Below are 17283 nucleotides of genomic sequence, written 5' to 3' on the forward strand. Positions count from 1 at the left end.
AATCTGAAAGTGTGTGGTCTAACTTTTATCTGTAGAGTTCTTTGAGTTCACTCCCAACAGCTATGGGGCTGATGATGATAATTACTGTTTTGGAGCTTAAGAGATATTAAATGAACATCAATAAAAATGTCTTTACTTTTATGGTTGTATTATTTGTATTGATTATATGGTGGCAATCTGGCTGAATTGTTAGCATGTTGGACAAAATGCTTTGCAGCATTTCATTCGTTTTTACATTCTGAATTCAAATTTCACCATGGTCGACTTTGCCTTTCATCCTTTTTGGGGGTTGATACAATAAGTACCAGTTGATATAATCGATTTAATCCCTTGCCCGAAATTACTGTGTTAAAAATCTGAAACCATTATTTCTATTGATTATATTTCTAAAAATATAAAAACATGGTTGCTTACATCCTTCACTTTTTTTTCTTTTTTACCATCCACTGTGGTTTCCAACTTCTTCAGTTAGCCACATCATTACTTACAGTAAGAGACCCTCTGTAGGATTGTTCAACATCTAAGAAATTGTTGAGTGTGATTTGAGAGAAATTTGGCTGCTGTGTTGGGAAAGGAAGATCACAGACAATGCAATCATCTAAAAACAAAAAAGACACACACAAAAAAATGGCAGGTTAGTCATAAGGGGAATGCTTTTGATCATAGGTTTCCTTAACCAGAACTAACCTGGGATTAAATAACAACCACTCACATCACATTCATTTATTTATTTATTTATTCATTTATAACAGGTTATTTGGCTAACTTGTTTACTGTGCTTAAAGCATAACTGAAAGAAACCAAATATACGAAATTTATCTAAGGAAAGTATTGCTAATGTAATCAACTAGACAATTTAATATTGTCTAGTTGATTACATTAAATATTATTCAAGTAACTATTTAACTTTTACTGTATACATCCTGGTTTTGGAACAAAGATATCATGTTCTTGCATACCATAGAAGCCAGTTTGGAACAGGAAGGGCTTCTGTCTATAAAACACTGCCTAGGAAGACATATTCAGTCAAAAATAATCAAGATGTAAAATGAAGATGGTAATGGTTAGTTAGCTGATTACTCCTCTGATTACCAGTCTAAGTTAAATACAATGTAGAATCTAACAATATAGCAACTCAAATTCAAGGGTATCAAATTTTTGGACAGCTTCTAAGTGTTTGGTTGAATGCCTCCATGTTTTAAATTTACTACGGCAGAAACTGGCTGAGGCTAGTCAACAACACAACAATGCGACTGAATTCAGTTTCAATTCTAATAAAAAGATTGAACCTACTTTTTCAGTTTTGATAAATAAGATTACATATTTTTATCTGTTAATTGAATTCAGAGCAATATTGGTAATCTATATTAGAGAGAGAGAAAGAGAGAGAGCAAAAGAATGAGAGGAGGAGGAAAAAACTGGAAATACTGGAAGCCTATAAAATTTGCTATTGATAAAAAGAAGAAAAAAATCAGATTCATTGTAAATAAAATTCAAAGAATTCAAAACATGGTATTTGTTTGAAAACATGCTTTGATGTAAATGGGACATTCTAAACAAATTTTATAAAGTATTTTATTATTGGTGTAGAGTTTTTGATAACTTGGAACAAGTTATGGAGAATTGTTCTGTAATTCACTTCCTTCTTTTCTTTTTTCTTTTTTTTTAAGTTTGGTGACATGTTTTTATTCATAGGTGAAACTCAGTTGCTTTATGATTTAAATATAATATTAGTCAAAATTCTAGTTAGGATTTTGTCCTATGATCATATAAGTATTTTCTGTTAAAAAAAAAAATCTGAATATTTGTTTGGTATTTATTCAGCTATCAAATGTCAGCAAACTTTGATGTTTTCCACAATAGACTGTTTGCGCACACATATTTTTGAATGGCAGTAAATTCTTTGCATATTGGGTTGTGTAAGTAATGAAATATAAATGTTCTGATAAGTGATCTCATAAATGCTGCTTAGGAAAATTGCTGAAAAGATAACTTGTCTGGTTAAATTAGTCTTCACAATTTCAATCTTTGTAAAACCTTTGTTAATCTAATTTTTTTTTAGTTATTTACCATTACAATATATTTCTATTTATCTTTCCTTGTTAACAAGCACAAAAGCTAAAGGATTTTGTTAGATTTTGTTCTTCAGAAAAAAAAACTGTTACTCTGTATAAAGCTATTATCAAGCAGCATCATGAAGAAAAAAAGGCAAACGTTCCTCAAAGTAATTTATAATACTATGGTTGGAATTGTTAAGTTGTAAGACTTTAGTATTGGTAAATATCTTTTTAAAATTCCATAACTCAGATATTCTACATTATTTACATTTGATGGATATTTGTCCTCATCTTCTTTGTTGTTAACACGTTTCGGCTGATATACCCTCCAACCTTCATCAGGTGTCTTGGGGAAATTTTGAACCTGGGTTCTCATTCTTAAGGTATTTTTCAATGTTATTATTATTATTATTATTATTATTATTGAGTTTGATTCCAGGCAGTGACCTGAATAATAATAATGATAATAATAATAATAATAATAATAATAATATCGAAAAATACCTTAGGAATGAGAACCCAGGTTCGAGATTTCCCCAAGACACCTGATGAAGGCTGGAGGGTATTTCAGCCGAAACATTATATTAACAACAAACAAGATGAGGACAAATATCCGTCAAATGTAAATAATGTACATAATTCCTCATCTCTTGAATATAGAACTGTATTATCAGATATTCTACTTGATAAAAAACTTTTTGATTTCATGTTGCTCCAGTCCTCTCACCTGGCAAAAATGAGTAGCACTTGTATTTCAGTGGGGCCAACCTTGTCTGATTCTGTATCAGGCTGAATCTCCCTGATAACTACATAAAGGATACACATGTCTGTGGAGTGTTCAGCCACACTTGCATGTTAATTTCACAAGCAAGCTGTTCTGTTGATTGGATCAACTGGAACCCTTGTCGTCATAACAAATGGAGTGCCAGTTATGGTTGATTACAGCAATGATACTACTGTGTGCAAATAATATTTTTCTAATCGTTCAGAACCCAATATGCAAAGAATTTACTGCCATTCAAAAATATGTGTGCGCAAACAGTCTATTGTGGAAAACATCAAAAACAATTTTCTTTATAATCAAATTGTTTTTGTTTTATATTCTTATAACTAAATAAAACTTAATATTTATTCAATTTCCTGTTAATTTCAAAATGCATTTTTACTACAATAAAGAGACGACTGCTGCCTCATCAAGAAAGCATAACTGACTGTTACTAGCTATATAGTGTATTTCCACAACTGCTTCAGTTCTGGTTAAAGGAGTTCTTGGCATAGTAATTTTCCTTAAAAGAAAATGTGATTCCAACACTTCCTAAGTACTAGAATCACAATGTCAATTCTTAAAGTCTCAGTTACCATACATCTACTCAAATTGAATGGCATTTGCTGAATAATATACAAAAGCATATCTACACATCTAGATCCCAAAATCTATTGATAAATCTATGAATTGGGAGTGAAATCCCTGAAACAAAACTTGATATATTGCAGAAAACCACTCAGTAAGTAACCCAATCTACTCTAAATGAATGAGCATAAATTTCTGTCCTATCTTAACACTGCATAGAATAATAATGCTGAATCAATAGAATGTAGCCTTTGCAATAACAGATACATGCCAGCAAATGTTACAAACTCTCTTCAAAAGATATGAAGAATTTCTCTCATTACAAAAATAATTGGTACTGCCAATCATTGTTGCTTCACTTCCACTTGCTGCTATTCACAATATTGATTTTCATTCACAAAATAACTCCCGTTTCTAACTTTGATACAACCAATAATAGTGATGTTTTTATTAGTCTCAATAGTGATTTGAAGAAAATTATTGATAAATGTAACCATCTGAATTTTCATTCTCATATCATCAATGGAGATGATGAAAATTTTCCTAAGCAATTAAACCTTCACTATTATGATATAATACACTTAAACAAAACTGACATTAATATGCATTATGCTTTCTGTTGAGCATAATGCATGTTGATGATATAACTTCCTTAACTAAAAAGTAACGAGGATATTTAGCTTTATTAAATTTTTAATTTGATTTAATGAGTATATTGAAACATAGCATTTCAAAAGATAAAACTCTTAAATGATGAACATATAAATACCATATTTTGAGTTCATTTAAGAACCTTTTGAAAACTCTTATGAAGACACAGGGTCCTGTTATCAAAGTTAAGTATGTTTATAAAAGGGCTTGATTTTATTTTAAAAGAAAATTTGACTACAAGTTTTGATGAAAGAAACACTCTAAAGATGATGATAATTCTTCGAGGTGACTATATGTGCAGAAAGCCAAAGTTATTTACCTATTGCTGAATTTAATCTACATAATATTAAAACTCAACTAATGAAAATTTATAGAGAAAATAAATTCTCTCTGATGAGGGACATTAAAATTTATATTCTAAATTAGAGCATAAATAGGCACTTCCATTTCATTCTTAACTCAACACAATACTGAAATGAACTGCAGCCTACCAAGTCTAATTCAAGAAGAAAAAAAAAATTCTTTTATTTGTTTCAGTCATTTGACTGTGGCTATGCTGGAGCACCACCTTTAGTTGAAAAAATCGACTCCAGGACTTATTTGTTGTAAGCCTAGTACTTATTCTATTTCTCTCTTTTGTCAAGCTGCTAAGTTGCGGAGATGTAAACACACCAATATTGGTGGTGGTGGTGGTGGTGGGGGGGGCAAACACAGACATGTATATATATATATATATATATACGATGGGCTTCTTTCAGTTTCCATATACCAAATTCACTCAAAAGGTATTGGTCAGCCCGAGGCTGTAGTAGAAGACACTTGCCCAAGGTGCCACGTAGTGGGACTGAACCTGGGATCATGTGGTTGGGAAGCAAACTACTTACCACACAACCACTAAAACCCTTTCGCTACTATGCTTCTGAAGAAGTGTGCTACCTTTGCTTCAATTGAATTTTTAAATAATCAAAATTTTAGTAAAATAATTTTTTTATTTAAGCTATTTTGATTTGGATCACTTTAAAAGAGGATATTTGTGTCTTAGAACCAGAAGTGGTTTCAGGCGAGTTACTGATGAACCACATAGATGCTTAGTAATTAGTCTGTCTAATTCATTTAATTTACCATGCTTAAACTGATTTTATATACACTACAATAAATCTATTTTGTTTTTGTATTTGGTTTACAAGATTCTTTATGTGAATTCGTGTGTTGAAGCATATTTTATTGTGTCTGGGGAGTGTCTTTCTCTTATAGTACCTTATTAATTTAACACACTCACTGGTCTGATTTCTTCATTTACTTCTTTATTATTTTTTACTATAAGTAAATGAGTGGAAATCAGACCGGTGAGTGTGTTAGATTAATAAGGCACTAAAAGAGAATGACTCTCCCCAAACACAATGCAATAAAGCTAAATTTATATAAAAGAAACTTTCAAAGTTCATTTCATCTGAACTACATTTATCTGTTTATTACTCACTAATGATGATGTGAATCAGAGGGTATACGCTTTATAACCTACATAATGTCTAAATTTATCCGTATAAGAAAGCTGGTAACAAAGAAAATCAGCTTGAAGCCAAACATGGGATTGAGTATAAAGTCAAGAAAAGTGTATACTATATAAACTACTGAAGTGAGAGTGATGGCAAGAAAGATAAGTTTCTTGCTGACTACAAACCTATTTATAACCAAAGCTATCATAAAAGATTAAATATTGTAATAAATATGTTGAAATAAACAGAATCAACCCCACCCCACCCCAGTCATTTTGAAAGGAAACAGATGTTCAATAAATCATAAAAATTAAAATACTTCAAGCATAAATATTATTAGAAAAGAAAAAAATTATATCTTTTATCTGACCAAAGTAATATTACTAATCAATTTGTTAATGGTGGGATCATGTATAGAAAAACAGAAATTGTCATATCAAATATTTTAAACCCATGCTAGCTTGGGACGTGGATGTTAAATGATGAGGATGGTTTAACCCTTTTGTTACCATATTTCTGTATATAATACATTCTATTAACCCTTTTTTGACCATATTTCTGTCGAGATGCTCTGAGTTACTATCAATAAATTTCAAATATAACAAAGAATTTAGTAAAAAATACTTAGTTATCATTAAGCTAGTGTTAGGAACATAAATTGTGACTAAGGTTTGGTGGAAGATTTTAATTCAGAACTTTTGAAAACAAGACATTTGTACTATAGAGCCAGAGGCAGTTTCAGGTGGATTGGTATCAAAAGGGTTAAATAATTAAAACATATTTTTTTTTACTCTAAAATACAAGAATGAAATTTGAGGTGTCACAAAATGTGTTAAACTTGAGTTATGTAATTAAGACCCCTCCCTAAATCAGATTAAAAGGAAACTTTTGGTTATTAATGACAGAAAATACTTGAATTTTGTGTATTTGTGTGTCTATACTTCTTGTGCACACAGCAAGTAGAAATCAGTTTTTCAGCCTTTAACAATAGATTTATGCTTTTCAATAAATAGCATTCAACAACCTTATTCTTACTATTCACAAACATTCTGAGGTCAATAAAATAAAGTAACATTTAAATGTATGAAGTGTGATAACATCTCTCCTAAAATTTCAGCCCTTGTTCCTATGTCAGAAACAATGTTTTTCATGATAGTAGATTCATATCAGCAACTTCAAAGTCTCTGCTAATCCACCAGTCTGCTGTGGATTTTGTTTGTATTAACCACAGTTAGTTCAAAAGAACCACCTGTCACTCCATTCACAGAGTCACAAAGTATTGTAACTTGACCTGTACTTGTCTCACTTACTGAAAGTTTTTGTTTCTTTCCTTCTCTCTTCTCTGCCAGGAGAAGCTCTTGACATCCTCTCTCATTTATTCTGTCTTTCAGTTGAGAAATAAAAGAAGTTTTCAAAGGCTAAAGATTGTTCACTTATTAAATATCCATACACAGTGAACCCTCATAAACCACATAGTGTAGGTAGGAAAGAGTATCCGTTTTAGCTGATTGTCCAAGTTGACTAATTCTAGATGTTAATGTTGTCTCTGATTTTGGGTATATAGACACAGGATATGGAACAAGATAAAAAGTAACAAAAATACAGAAAAATATTGCAAACATCATATAACCATTTATGTAAAAACAAATATATATTTCATAAATTTATTTAGCATAACAATAAGCACACTTGAAAATTAATACTTGAGGAGTGATGTAATCAATAGCAGCTGGGCCATCAATACCAGAAGCTGAATTAGCAGCTGCAGCAGTGTTTCAATGAATCCAAGTGACAGACAGATGAGCTGCATTTCAGGTATTTACCTTACCAATGCTACTTTCAAATAGTGAGTTCCTGTAACCCTTTAGTGTTTAGATTACTCTGTCAAATGTAATGCTTATTTATTCATATTGTTTTGAGAATTTATCCTGCATTATCTTGTAACCTTGAGATTTCAATGAAGTGGTCGTTTACTGTCAAAATGACATTCTAGGCTAGGTGTGAGACGCCACATCTGGCTGGTTTGAACATAAAGCAAGTAAACTATTTTGGCTGGATATGACTGGTTTAAATGCTAATGGGTTAAGGCTTATTTAATGGGTTAAGACTTATATTATCAATATCTGAGGATATGGATAATACTACTGAATATCACTTATTTTCAAGTCAATGAAAAATTTGAAGTTATCAAGTGATTCCCATACAACAAAGAGTTTTAATTTCTTGGGCATTGGTTTATCTTTCTCATTCTTACCATTACTGCTGTCATCAGTGAGAATTTCATTTACCATTTCTTCATTTAACATTTGGTATCCGGAGTCATCTTCACAATCTCCTAGCTTCTTTTTTTATATTGTCTTCCATGATGTGTTTCACCTACCCTCTAAAACATGATTAGAATCCCTTGTCAGGAATCCTAAATCATATTGTACCTCCTTCTTATACAAAAGTTTTTCCAGGCATTGGTTTAAGTGATATTCTTGACTGCTTTCCATGAAGCTGTTGCAGACTTGAGGTTGTAGTTCCTGATATTACTGAGAGTTCATTTCTTTGTGCGTCTTCCTTAAGAATGTTTTGCATGACTATAAGAACTTCATCCAGATATCTTCATTATATAATCTCCAGGATCATTGATGGATAAAACACTTTGGCACTTCCTCCTCAAGAGTAGTATCGTTTGTAACTCTCAAACATCCCTTTGCACCAACGGATAATTTAGAATTTACTGTTCATCCTTTTCATTGTATACATTTGAAATTGATTGCATTTACACTCTTCACAAACTCTTGCTACAAATGCTCTGTCTCCGGATTATTAGTTACAGTTTCTGTTTACAGATAGGTTTAAATGCTTCTTCTTTGGACTGTTACTTTCCTTTGAAGCCATATTCTGAAGTACAATACTGAAAGATAGCTAATTATTAAAATATCAATGAAAATTGCATGGCAACACAAGCTGTATTGTGTTACATTTGGGGATTACTGTCACAGTGTGCACTGTCTTATTAAATGAACTCACTCGACTGTTCTAAGTATTACTCAAGAATGAATATACAAACTTTGTTTTGCTTCAGTTTGATTTTAATCTTTCTTTCTGAGTGTGCATTTGAAAGTAAATTGCAGCATGATTTGTACCATACTGCAAGAACAGAATTAATATGAAGAAAATAATTTCCAATTAACAAGTTATTGATGAATTTGTACATAATTTCTGATTGCAAAAATGTGTTTATTAGAGGGAAAATGTGAAAGTGAATGAGAAAGTTTTCATAAGAAAATAACAAAGAAAGGAGGAAGTGAATAAATTTGTATTGTAGGTAAATTAAGATGTTAGTTAGGGAGTGCCGAATATTAAATAAGAAAGGGTGTTTATGTTAGTTGTAAGAGTGAATAACAAACAGGATGTGTACTGATGGAATGTCATTCAACTTTAGTCCTTATATTTCTCATTTGCCTAGTATGTCTCATAATACAGCTAGTTGTAGGGTGTGCAAAGCTATCTCAGACTTACTTATTTATTATGTTATTGAACAAGTTTATCCGTGATAAATTTATTATCTTTTGGTGGTAGTGCTGCACGCATTTAGCAGACTTAGAATGTACTCAAGCACTCAAAGAGGATGTTAGAAGTGATAGTCACTTTCTTAATTCAGATTCCATATGGTTTATCCAATATTTGGGTTAACTGGGTAAAGTTTAATAATGTTTCACTGCATGATAACCATATTGAGCAAGTCAGGGTTATCTGTTTTGCTTGTTTCAAGCAAACAAATAGCAACACTGACAATTAAACAGAATCAGGTCTTGAATATCCATTTCTTAGGAGCCAGAGCATTGGACAAAATGCCTTGTGGTATTATTCTACATGTGTCACATTTTATCCCTTTAGCATTTAATTTGGCCATATCCGGCCCAAATATTCTATACATTTTATGTTCAAACTGACCAGATCTGGCCTCTCACACCTACCCTACAATGTCGTTCTAAAAATAAACAATCATAGGCACAAGCGTGGCTGTGTGATAAAAAGCTTGCTTCCCAACTACATGGTTCTGGGTTCAGTCCCACTGTGTGGAACCTTGGGCAAGTGTCTTCTTCTATAGCCTCAGGCCGACCAAAGCTTTGTGAGTGGATATGGTAGATGGAAACTGAAAGAAGCGCATTGTATATATATATATATATATATATATATATATATATATTGTGTATCTGTGTTAGTCACCCCACCATCGTTTGACAACTGATGTTGGTGTGTTTATGTCCCTGTAACTTAGTGGTTCAGCAAAAGTAACCGATAGAATAAGTACTAGGCTTACAAAGAATAAGTCCTGGGGGTCGATTTCTTTGGCTAAAGGCAGTGCTCCAGCATGGCTGCAGTCAAAAGACTGAAACAAATAAAAGAGTAATAAATCACATCAATGCAATATTGAAGCTACAATAGAATATATGATTGATTCAAAACAGTGTGAATAAATATGCATTTGATAGAATAATCTAAATGCTAAGGGTTTAAGATCAACTTATCTATGGCATTTTATGCACTTGTACCAAAGATCACAAAGTCATGCGGATCCAAAAAATATGATTTTTTTTTTGTCACAAGCACCATAAATTTCTTGATACCCAAGTTACCATCCTGGAAGTGATGCCTCACTATTTATTTGTAAAGCCAGTAATGGTTCTAGTGGTTGCAATATTTTATTTATGAGTCGTAATATAGAATGAATTGAAGATGACGAACTCTGACTCCGAATAAAAGCTAGTGAACGGGTGCAAGCACATAAACTATTAATGAATGCAAGCATATCTAAACTGACGATATTCTATTAACAAAAGAAATCAGTTCATTAAAGGGAGTAGGCAACTCTACCAAATTAATCAAAAAAAAAAAAACTCTTTAATTAGATGTATTTACTATCTTGGTCTATTCATTGATGGTTGTTTGCTATTGAATCTCCATATTAGTCTTCTAAACATTAAATTAGTCAGGTCTAAGCCATTTCATCCAAACTGCTCTATGGGAATTTCTACAACTATGTTTTCTTTTCATTTTTAATTTACTGGCTCCTTGTATGATCTGAGGAGCATCTAATGATTATGAATTTTTCCTAATTATTATTAAGATTTATAGTAAATTTAAAAAATGGAATGAAAATTCATATATATATATATATATATATATATATATATATATATTGCATTTACCACTTCCTCCTGTTGTTTTTTTTTTCTTGTGTTTCTTCATTTTTAAAATTAATTATATATATATATATATATATTTATATATATATGCACACCAGAGTAAGCACATAAATGTGAAACAAGGTGGAGAAAATAGTACTCAAATACTGGAAGTAGAGTAATATGCTTTTTTAATAAAGTGTTTCCTTTAAATCTCACCTACTGAAGTGTACAAATTTAATGTATGTGATGTTCTCTTTATTGAAACCTTGGTCCTTTTTGTCAGAAACAATTGTCTAGGATTATGGAATAAAAGTATAATCCATTTTAACATCCAATCTGCTTCATTTCACTTATTTCATGAAGTTTATTGAAGTTTGTTTAATAAATTAAGTCTTATATTGATCATCTGCTGCTAAAAACATGATAGATGTGTCAGCTCATTACAGCCGTTTCCCATGTAACTTTTAATGAAGAATGAGAACATTACATCATTATAAAAGACTGTAATCATCAGATGAGAATATAATTTTTACAGATTGACAGAGTATCCCAGGAATGCAGCAGAGATGTGTCTGTTCTTGAGAGAGTGTAATATGATATCTAAGGTCAGTGCATACCAAGAACCTGATTCTATTGGAATCCTCATTTTAATTCTTTTATATGTATATATAACTTGGGCTGAATGAATTAGGTTGTTACATGGAAAAATGCAAGCAAGAGAAATATTCTTAAGATTATAAATTTGGAAAAGTTCAGGACAAGTTATTACATCTGGTAAAGTAGAGAAGAAAATTTTTACTGAAAATATTGCAGCTAAGGATAAAATTTGAAATAAAATATTTAGATTTAGAAAATATTAGCTTTTATTAAATCTAAAATTTTTATTACAAGTTATTACCTCTATTTGTTATTACTTGTTACTTCTATTAAAAATTAAAAATAACTCAAAATATTTTTTGCACTTTAAAAAAATTAATTTTTAAAATTATTTATTAATAAATAGAAATTTGAAAATAGGTTATAAAAAATAATAGTAGTACATAATTATTTCGTATAATAAATAGAATAATACAAAAATTAGTTATATATTACAGTAAAATCTGCTTATGACAACAAATTCACAGTAAAATTTGCTTGAGTTATTGCCTAAGTTATTACCAAGACTTCACACTTTTAGTCTTAACCCCATGCCTATTTTTTACCTAATGAATTTGCCTACCATATATACTATTCTACTTTGCATAACACTTTAGCTATATTGGTGCTTCTGGCTCTCATTTTTTATGATGATAACCATCTGCAGATGTGGCATGGCTAGGAAGTTTGCTTCCCAATAATGTGGTTTTAGGTTCAGTTTCACTGTGTGGCACATTGTGTAAATGTTTACTATATCCCTAGATAGATCAAAGCCTTGTGAGTAAATGTTGCTGATGGAAACTGAAAGAAAGCCATGATATGTGTATATATATGTGTTTGTGCTTCATCTTGACATCACGTGATAGTTGTAAACGAGTGTCACCATCATACAAGCTGGGTCATTTGTTTCCAATCTTTTATGAAAACATGTTTGATTGCAGGGAAATATTTCTTTGCTTGGAAACAAGTGAGTGTTGGTGATAGGAAAGGCATCTGGCCATTGGAAATTTTAGTAAGTTCCTTTTGGCCTATGCATGCATAGAAAAGTAGATGTTAAAACAATAATGATGATAAATATCCATTTGAATGTGATTAGTGATATTTAACTCTTAGTGTAATTTCTGTTCTGAATGATAAAGCTTAATTTTTATTTTAAAACTTCACATTATTTCTTTATAATTTCTTATGAAGTTTACTTGCTAAACTAGAAATATATTTCGAACTTTTGCTTTTGGCTGCAAGGATAAATCAATACTGATATGTTACCTAAACACCAATATTAAATTGACTCACCACCACTGCACTCCACCTTTGAAAGTTTAATCAGTTTGAATTTCAGAATTACCTCTCTTGTTTTCTTGATAAGAATTACTGTTAACCATAATGATTTTACTCTTCATTATGGGTGTAATTTCATCTAAATTTGAACAAAATTTGTTCACTACATTGTTAACTTTCGACTCATGTATTCTATTGAAATCCTGAATTAATAATGGAGTAGAAGTCAAGAGGACATAAGAAGCATTAAACAAAAAATTTCAGAGTATTGATTTTAAAGTATATTTCATCATATTGAAAATAGTTTGGTGTGTACGTAAAGGTGGTAGTTTATTTAAAATATCTGAAGCATAAGAAGAGAATAAATTTCTAAATTTCTTTCATATGTCTTACTGATGTGTGAAATGGTGAATCTTGTTTATTTTAAAATGAGTTAGAAATGAAGTTTTAAATAGCGTTGTTGATCATTCTTTTGTAGTTATTGCTGCTTGTTGTTTCAATTTTCACTTTGATTAATAACCATTTAAGTAGAAAGTAATATTGTCTCTAAGAATCCAGGAAAAATAGTTAAAAAGTCATCGGCTTTCAACTTGGTTAATGTTTTTGTTTATTGATTTATTTCAATTTTTCAATACAATGCAATTTTTTTTACACCTGTTTAATGTTATTATATAAATTGTGTTGTCATTGTGTACAAGTCGTATATTATCAGCTAATAAGTGACTTAAAATATTCTTTGTCTTATTACTATTATTATTTATGTCACTTTAGTGAAAAATGATGTTTACCTGTAAGTTTTTGCTGTGTATTTTCTTCTATCTTCTGATTTTCATCTTCAACAGTTGGATGTCCTAATTAAATTCTCTAGCATTTCAATAAGTTAAAATATTAGTTTTTCTCCTCTTATAGATAAAAAAAAAAAAGAAAAAAAGCATAATGAGCCTTTCTAAAAAAATACATTAAAATAATGAATCTATTAATTGCTATTGAAGTCTCAGGTAATTAGCAGCAGATGTGAACATTTAACTCAAAAGAGGTTTCCAGTAATCATATATGTATCATACACTTCAAAGTAATTTATAATTTCAAATATTGCGTCAATTATTTTGTGTATTTTATTAAGAGAAAAAAAAAATTCCTGATGACAAGGAAGTCAAGAAGACAATAGGCACAATGTTTGATGTGTAATCTCTTTGCGTTCCTTTGCATAGTCAGAAAATATATTTGATTCATTATTAGCCAAAGAGTTAAAGAAAGGAAGTATATATTTTCTTAGAACATATCTTTAAAAAGTTTGCTTTGCAGGTACATGGTTCTGGGTTTGATCCCACAATGTCTGTGACTGAAGCAGCTTCAAATTGACTAATGCCTTATGAGTGGATTTTGGTAGTCAAGAATATTTATATATCTGTTATCTTTTACTTGTTTCAGTCATTACACTGCAGCCATGCTGGGGCACTGTCTCAAAGAATTTTAAGCAAAATGAATCAACTCCACTACTTATTATTTTTTTAAACCTGGTATTTATTCTGTCTGTCTCTTGCCAAACCATTGATTTATGGGGATATAAGCACGCCCACATCAGTTGTCAAGTAGTGGTGGGACACACACACACATACAGACAGACAGGCACACACACACAGAGACAGACAGACACACAGAGACAGAGACACAGAGGCACAGAGACACCGACACACAGAGACAGAGACACAAACACACAGAGACACAAACACACAGAGACACAAACACACAGAGACACAAACACACAGAGACACAAATACACAGAGACACAGAAACACTGGCACACAGAAATACGGGCACACAGAGACACAGGTACACAGACACACAGGGACTCAGACACACACACACACAGACGCACACACACACAGACACAGACACAGTGATACACACACAGACACAGAGATACACACACAGACACAGAGATACACACACAGACACACATACAGACACACAGACATGCACACAGACACACAGATACAGACACACACACACAGCCACACATACACAGGCACACACACATACACTGGCACACACATACACTGACACAGGCACACGCACACACACATACACCACCGGCACATACACAGACACACACACACACACACCACAAGCTTCTTTCAGTTTCCATATACCAAATATATATATATACTCAATATTTGAATGTAAAATACATTACAAAAAATTGTAAAAGTATTTTTGTAACTTTATTCCTGTAAATGATTTCAATTTTTAGTGTACATGGTGTACCTGTAGCTTACTAAGATTATTCAATGTGGATCATATAGATAATATTCTAATAACTTACTTTAAAAAACAATTTTTTTTTATTTAGTAATCATTTGGACATTCTAGCTTTAATACTTTGTAAAATATCAGAATAAACAACAAAAAAAAAACAATTACCATGAATCAAAAGTCTCTGATTCTCTAATATTTTTGGTGGTTGAATAAGAAACAGAATTGTGGCTATTAAAAATAAATTTTTTGTTTTTAGTATTTCACTACAAAATCTTCAAAATAATTTCCTATTTCTAATACCTCCCATTGTACATTAAGATCAAGAATTTTATTAGATTGTAGATTTCCAGTTTTTCAATATTTAGAAAGGAATGCAGTAGACAAACTAAAAAAAAGGCATTTCAGTTTCTTGTATCAGCATTTAAAACCTTAATGTAATTTCACTTATTTTCAGCAAAAGGTCAGTTATTGACCTTGATCTTGCTGAATCTTTTTTGATCTTTGATTTTCCTGATATTGTCTTGACAAAATTATCTGCCTGTGGGTAATTCTTGCTGTCATTGTTTAACTGGTTTGAAAGCTTCCTGACAAGACGTTACATTAAGGCTTGTCAGTACCATCCATCTTAACCCTATCAACTTACTCTGCCTAACTCATGTGGTGCACATGTTTATGTGTGAACTGGGATTGTGTGGCAGATATGTGAGCATTAAACAGTGCATAGTTGAGTTTGGGAAGAGGTTAGTGCTCTGAGGATAAAGCATATTTTTGCTCTGAAGTTAATAAAATGTAGTCTTTGTGGTAGATACAGTTTTGATGTAAAAAATGCATGGTTTGCACAAATGATTAGGCCAAGAATTTGTGTAAATAATGTAAATATTCAATCTGTTTGATTTTCATAAGTGAAACAAAAATTGTATTCATAATTTTTTTCTATCAGAGTTGTTCTTTCTACATTGCTGAAGGAGAAACTGTAATTAATTTTTATTGTAGGATGCTTTAAGCTTTCCCACTCAGAGGATATGTAGAAGTCTATAAAGTGACTTTGGTGGTTGATGCCTGACTATTTAGAGTAAGGAAGGAATATAGAATGCTACTGTTATGAATTTAGAAGTGAAAGAAGAAATGAAACTGTAGATGAGAGAAAAAAAGAATAGAAGGGAATATTTTTAGTTTGTCTTCTTTTTCACAGTCCACTCAGTATCTGTAGTCACTAGCTTTTTGATGTTGACTAAATTAAATAGATTCACACAACTTAACTATCTACTTTGTTGACTTACCCATCACTAGAGTTATGTTGCCCCAACATTATTTCAATGGCAAACTGATATCTGCAAATCTTCAAACTGCTATTGATACTTTCTAAAATTTCATTTGAAACAAAAATCTCACAAAGCCCTTCTCCCTTCCCATCCTTCTCCTATTACAAGAAGGACTTCTTGGTCTTGGTTTCCATTTTCAGAGAAATTGAGAAATATGAGATTGTTTCTGATGAAAACTGAAAATTACATCTACAAGTTAGTCTTTTGGCGACCAATGTGTTAAAAATCTGATTGTTATTTAATATGTAAGATTTGTTTTCAAAGTTTAAACAGTTTTTTTTTTTTACAATGTGATGATAACTGAACTACTGTCATAATTAATCTTTGTGGTTCTCAAGCCTTAGGGAGCTTTTATGAATTGACAGCTCAAATTTGTTGGCATAAAGCTGATGAAAGACAGATATTCTTCAGAAAAGATATTAATTTATTGCAATTGGCAGTCTTAGAGGATCAGCTGGTACCTATTTCTCACAGTTTGGCCAACAAACTAATAATTGAATTAAGCTTATTTTTCAAATAAATTACAAAATTCCTGCAATAGATTTGAGTTCAAAACTTGTAAAACTAATCTCTGTATTCTATAATTACTTGGACATTTTATTTCTATAGTTTTTGAAATTGTATAAAATTAGATTAGAAAAGTCTTTTAGTGACTTTATTTCTAATAAAAATACACAGTTTGTGTGTTTCAATTAAATCTGAAAATAATCAAGAATTTGGATGGATTTTGAAAAATAGAATTTTTTTTGTGATTATTAAGCTGGTGCTTGGAACTCACTTTAGGTTCTTAAATAAAATGATTAAACTTTTAATTTAAATACAAATGTTTTAAAATTGGCAGTTTAGTTTAACAAAACCAGAGGCAATTTCAGACAGGTTGGTATTAAGGTGAATGGAAATCAAGTCATAAGAAAAAAAGCATGAATAAAAATGAAAATTTCAGTTGAGAAACAATGTCACAAGGTCAAAGAAAAAGGCTCATTTAACATAAATATGATAAATAAGTCAGTTATTAAGCATAACATTTTGTATGCAATTTATATAATAAAA

General features: G+C 31.1%; 1 long non-coding RNA gene across 1 annotated transcript in view; it reads right to left on the reverse strand.

Annotated features, from left to right (window-relative positions):
• The window catches only part of LOC128250467 (uncharacterized), an 80483-nt gene that overhangs the window by 62542 nt on the left and 658 nt on the right, over positions 1 to 17283 (reverse strand). The gene's annotated exons all lie outside the window — the stretch shown is intronic.

This window comes from Octopus bimaculoides, chromosome 2, assembly GCF_046866305.1.
Source record: "Octopus bimaculoides isolate indiv1 chromosome 2, ASM4686630v1, whole genome shotgun sequence".
Taxonomy (NCBI): Eukaryota; Metazoa; Mollusca; class Cephalopoda; order Octopoda; family Octopodidae; genus Octopus; species Octopus bimaculoides.